Genomic DNA, 6,622 nt, shown 5'->3' with positions numbered 1-6,622 from the left:
AATGCCATGGACTGTAGCCTACCAGGTTTCTCCGTCCATGGGATTCTCCAGGCAAGAATACTGGAGTGGGTTACCATTTCCTTCTCCAGGGGATCTTCCCTACCCAAGGATTGAACCTGGGTCTCCCACATTGGAGGCAGATGCTTTACCACCAGGGAGCAGCAGACAGATGTATTCCCTAGTGGTTTATTGGCTAAGCCTCTGTGCTCCCGATACAAGGGGCCCTGGGTTCGATCCCTGGTCAGGGAACTAGATCCCACATGCCACAACTGAAGATTCCATGTGTCCCAACTAAGACTCAGTGCAGCCAAAAAATGTTTTTTAAATAATATTAATAAAATAAAGGCCACAGACTTGAGAATTGACCTAGAAGAGAGGTGCTATATACATGACAATGAAAGTTCCCAGTATAGAGATGGCTTTGGTAACCAAAAATGCAAACCCTTAGGAAAAAACAGATGTACAATAATCTGTCTTCCTGATATCTTATCCTGAGGTGTCCTATTTCCAGGTTGGAGACCAAAGAGAAAGCTCAGCTCCTAATCATTTTATGTCCATTTTCCTTTCCTGGTGTCCCCAGACACCAGGCTGGGGACAGAAATCATTTATAGAACAGATTGGAAGAGATCTTCAAGATCATGAAACAGTTCTCCCTTCCTTGTAGAGAAAAGGAAAGGTCTAGAGTGGTTAAGTGAGTTGTCCAAGATACACAGCTCTTTAAGACCTAATTCATATAAAACCAGAAGTGAAGTCCAAAACTCCCAATGTCACTTTTTGATAACATGTCCGCAGTAAAATGATTGCTAAAAAATTACCACGAAGGCCAGGAGAATGTTATTCATATATGAAGGAATGATTCAACAACTTGAATTGAACCCCTCTCTGCATTTCAACAACAGTCATGCTGTTTACTCAATACTTTTTTAGTTTCTAAAAATCCAGTCAGTATTCCTGTTATTAATTCATGGATTGTAACCTCTTATTTGGGTGGTAGTTGATTCCTTGGGAGATGAAGTGACTTGCTCAAGGGCACACAGTTAGTCACCAAGCTGCTTTCAGGTAGATAAGTCTGGTCTTGTGGCTTTCTCCCAGAATACCACATTTTATTCAGAGACTTCCTCTTGGGCCCAAAAAATGCTGGACTCCCAAGTCCTTCCAGGAGAGGATGATCGGAGCTGGATGCTGTAAGGACAGTATCTCTTTGTCTACTCTAGGAGCTGCTAGGGCTTTGGCAGTTCAGGGAAGGACAATCTTATGAGCAGAGGTCCCTGGTGGTTCAGATGGTAAAGAATTTGCCTGCTATGCAGGAGACCCGGCTTTGATCCCTGCATTGGGAAGACCCCCTGGAGAAGGGAATGGCTACCCACTCCAGTGTTCTTTCCTGGGAAATCCCATGGACAGAAGAGCCTGGTAGGCTACAGTCCATGGGGTTGCAGAGAGTTGAACATAACTGAGCAACTGAACACTTTTCATTTTCAATCTTTTGAGCCCTCTTTCAGAACCTAGAGTTTATCGCAACTGACATTGCATTTTTTAGGTCACTGCCTGATGCCAGTACATTTTGCCGAAAGGCCATGTTGTGATACTGCATGAAGGCCAAAGTTTGTTTTGGAAGTCCCTGTGTTTGCTGAATTTCAGGGTAGGAGATAGTCTGTGTAAGGGGAAAGTGATGCTGCTGCTGCTGCTGCTGCTAAGTCGCTTCAGTCATGTCCAACTCTTTGTGATCCCATGGACTGCAGCCTACCAGGCTCCTCTGTCCATGGGATTTTCCAGGCAAGAGTACTGGAGTGGGGTGCCATCACCTTCTCTGGGGAAAGTGATGAGTTTTTATAAAAAATAAAAATGCAATGCCTTGTTCATTTAATTATCTTCCGGATAGGAACCCATAAGCTTATTTCTCTGGGTTTAAAGCAAAAAATACACAAGAACATCTTTCATGCATGTGTGCATGAGTGCTAAGTTACTTCAGTCGTGTCCCTGCCAGGCTCCTCTTTCCATGGGACTTTCCAGGCAAGAATACTGAAGTGGGTTGCCATGTCCTTCTCCAGGGGATCTTCCCAACCTAGGGATTGAACCCACGTCTCCTGCAGCTCCTGCATGGCAAGCGGATTCTTTACCACTGAGCCACCCTGGGGAAGCCCAAACGTCTTTCAACCCAGTGCCAAAAACTGACGTGAAATGGGAAAGTGAATGCATAACTGTGGCAGGTTATGGGAGAATTCACGTGGGCATGCCCCAACTACTTGGAGCTCTTGCTACCTTTGCAGAGAGCTGAGGATAAGGGACTGTTGCTATACACACTGGCAAACCTATGCGTTGTCCCACAAGTCCACATTGTGGGTCAGAAGATTTCAGCCCTCCAGTGGGCCACACTAACCTGCTATGGTTTGGAGGGCCTGGATATCTTGAGGACACGAAGTGCATTGCCATGAGCTCTGAGAGTCTGCAGGATTCTGTCTTCAGTTGGTGCAATAGTGCATTGTGCTGCCATTGACTTTGGCAGGCACTGTTCTGCCTGAGGCATTAGATGTCTAATTTGATCAAAATCAGACCCTATAATTTGAATTCAAGCCAAGCCACAATCAAATCACAAAATTTCCAAAGCTGCCACCATCTTGGAAATGTCAAATGCTGGGTGGGGGAGCGGGGAATGACTATACAGGGAATCAAGGAGCCTGTTTTAATGAATTTTGCGTCTGGTCCTTGTATGAGGCCATTAGATATAATTTAAATGTCTTGATTAACATTTTATTACTTGACATGACTGCTGGAAAAAAAAATTGTGTGCCCATGCACCGCACATATCAATATATACTAAACTCCTTTGAGTTTCAAGGTGCTAAATATAGAGCTTTCGGGCCACTTAGATGGTGTCTGAAGTCTGCCCGATACTTGGTGTGAAAAATAAACCTAAGAAAAGGGGATGTTTTTCTCTGCTCAGATATTAGGACCCGATCTAACTTGGCCAGCTTTGGCAGTCACTGTCGGACCTCCCGGGTGTCTGAGGAATTGTACACTCCTTTCTAAATCCTTTCGGAAATTGCCAGTTTGATAGAATAACATTGCAGGAAACCACTCAAATTGAACATATTTGTTGTTTTATGTTCTGCCAGGCAAATGTCAGAACAATGCCAGGAGACCAGAGTGGGTCAGAATTGGAAGGGGCAGCAGGGAAAGTGAAGGGAGGGAACCAGGAGCAAAAGAGACAATGAGAAAAGAATGAAAAGCTATTTTAATGGGGAATTTTAAACACATAAAACACTTGCTTTTGAAAATCAACAGCAAAATAAATCACATCTTCTCAGTTGTCTCGCGGTTCACAGGGTGACATCCAATCTGAGAATATTTTCTTGCAGAATTTAATAATTGTGGTCAACAATTTTCTGGTAAATCTCGATCCACTGGTCAGTATTCTGCCAACAATGAAGACAAAACTGATGGCTTACTTGGAGAAATCACTAATGGAGCCTTATTCTTCAGTTTTATTTCATTTGTCTTGAATATGCATCTATTTTACTGTGGGGGCCTTTTTTTCCCCACTTTGCATATTTCAATTATATAGCGTGTCATATAAATTATTTTAATTAATTCAGGACAGCAATTTGCCACAATCATTTCTTCACTCTCCTGTTTGAAGTCCCATGGCAACATTTTTTTTTTCTAAGTCTGACAGTGTATTAGATCTTACTGGTAGTGATCTAGAGTACTGCAGGAATTAATTTTTCCAGAAATATCAGCATAGGGAAAAGGCTGCATGAATGACCTTGCTAGCATTGCCTTTTTTTTTTTTTAAGTGGCTGACTCATAAATTAGGAACTTGATTCTCTCTCCCTGGCTTTGGATGGTTTCCTAATGAGCAGAAGGGCTGTTTTATTTATTTATTTAACAACCGATGTGAACTCAAACCCTTGATAGCCCTTTAACATCTTAGTGACTGCAGTTATGTTAGGACTGCAGGCACTCAGTGCTGGCTTGATAACTAGAAAAACCTTTTTGCCTCATCCCCACTCAAGTATTGAACCCAGGGCCAAACGCATGCTCTCTATGTTTGCCAGATAATCATTACATTTTAGCACACTGAACAAATACTATACCAATTAAAATTGAATGTCACTTTAAAGTCAATAAATCTACGTTATTTTCCAGATACGCTTAAAAAAAAAAAAAGCCTGTTTCTCCCTTTCTAAATTAGCTAAATACATTTGATTTGGCAGCAGCCAAGTGGGGAAAACTATATCTTATTTTCAAATATGTACCAGCACACCCGTCATTTTTTTAAAATCTGATTTTGGATGAATTAGTCTTTGGAAAATATTAATGTTTGATCTTAGATCCATATTCATCTAATTGCTCTAAAACTGGGAATTTGCTTGTGATGTGCATGCCAAAGTATTTTGTGTGTTCCATGGATAACTCTGGTAGGTCTGTTGGTAGATACTATTTTTACTTATTTAGCAGGAAGGAAATGGATGTGCAGAGGAAGTAAAGTGGGTTGTTCAATATCACAAAGAGTTACGCCAATGGAGTTAAAGATCAGCAAACTTATTGCCAAATTGTGCCTTGACAAACATACATTTGTGAACTCATTTTTGTTCTGCTCTAATATGATTGTTTTGCCAAAGCAGCATGAGAATAAGAGGATCATTTTCTACTTTTACAGGCCTTCAAGCGAGTGGAGTCAAGTGAGAATTACACACAGCTTATATAAGGAGTCTGTCCAGTTTCCTAGTAGGCTGAGGAGGTGTGCACATATGTTGTGTGATTATAGAGATACAAAAAATTTCTCGGTTCTGTATCCCCTGAACTGCTGTTGTTAAGTTTAGACAGCTTCAGCAAGATAAGCTATTCTGAGACAACAGTTTCTAATACTGTCCATTGTCCATCAACTAGTAGAAGCTTCCATCCCTCACCCCACCTGATCCCACCCAATTTACTTGGTCTGATTTTATTTACCCTCAGCTCTCAGTATAGGTGTTCTCTCTTCTCCAAAGCCTTGGCTGTGAACACTAGCAAAGAATGAGTTTTACGTTTTTGCATAGTCGGAAAAAAGTTCAAAAGATCATTTAATGACATATGAAAAGGATAAGATATTCGAAGTTCCGTGCCTGTAAAATGTCTTCTTAGAAAACACCATTTGTTTATACAGTATCTCAAACCACTTTTACTATCTATCGGCAGAATTGCATAGTTGTCATATTCTGTGTGGCACCAGAGCCTACAATATTTACCATCTGGCCCTTTACAAAAAGAAAATGTTTGCTGGCCTTTGCCCTGGACTTCTTAATCAAGTAAACTGATGTCCTTAAGTGCCCATAGAACCCTGATGGCTAAATACAGCTTCTCTCAGGAAATCTTAAGCTTCATGGGGCAAGCTTATATTGCTCAATGTAGAATTTCCAGCACCTACAAGAGATGTTAGACCATACAGTAAGTATTAACAATGAGATGTCAAATTATTAACCTCCCTTAGAATATTTTCTTCTACAAATGACTTTGTAGATAATATGATTCATGCTGAGTTCCTCTTTATCAGTCAGTTCAACAGTATTTTGCAAGTAACCCTGATCCTGGTTAAACCACACAAACAATGGATAAGAAAGGGAGGCAGTCATTAAGCAAAAGCCATTGCCTAGAGGGGATTCATTTTATTTCTTATCAATGATCAAGTAAAGGTTAATATCAGTTATAGAATTTTTTTCACTTATTCCAACCACCCTTATTTTAGGACTGAAGGAAGAACTAGAACTTAGTGTTAAAATTGATTTCTGGCTCTCTGGGGAAATCTTCTAATAAAAATATTGTTTTAGGTTTTTTTTTTTTCATTGAAGAATACATCAATATATTTTATCAAATGACATAATTTTGGTTGTTTTAGGTTTTAATAACTGTAGAAATGGCAACTTTTCTAGATTCTTGACATTGTTAAGATGCTCATGAAAGAAGATGCATGTTTTCAGTCTATAACTAACTTGTAGGTAGTGAAGTGGCCACAAACCATGAAATCTAAAAGGGACAGGCATTAACTGTATTAGCCTGCTTGGACTGCCATAACAAAGTAACACAGATCAGGTGGCTTAAATAACAGAAATATCTTCTCCCAGTTCTGGAGGCTGGATCTCTGAGGTCAACATGTCCACAGAGTTGATTTCTTCTGAGGCCTTTCCTGCCCTTATAGATGACCCTCTCCCTGCATCTTCACATGGGCTTTCCTCAACACTTGCCTACATTCTGTCCTTCTCTTCTTATAAGAATACGGACCATATTGGATCGAGGCCCACCACAATGGCATTTAGTCTTAATTACTCTTTAATAACCTGGTGGCTCAGACAGTAATGAAATTGCCTGTAATGCGGGAGACCCAGGTCCGATCCCTGAGTTGGGATGATGCCCTGGAGAAGGAATGGCTACCCACTTCAGTATTCCTGCCTGGAGAATCCCATGGACAGAGGAGCCTAGTGAGCTATAGTCCATGGGGTCGCAAAGAGTCGGACACGACTAAGCAACTAACACCTTCACTTGCAACCTGTCTCCAAGTACACATCACATTCTGATGTACTGAAGGTTAAGTGAAGTGAAAGTCACTCAGTTGTGTCTGACTCTTTGCGACCCCATGACTATACAG

This window comes from Capra hircus, chromosome 12, assembly GCF_001704415.2.
Source record: "Capra hircus breed San Clemente chromosome 12, ASM170441v1, whole genome shotgun sequence".
Taxonomy (NCBI): domain Eukaryota; kingdom Metazoa; phylum Chordata; class Mammalia; order Artiodactyla; family Bovidae; genus Capra; species Capra hircus.
The sequence above is the reverse complement of the archived record's forward strand: the minus strand, read 5'-3'. Positions refer to the sequence as shown.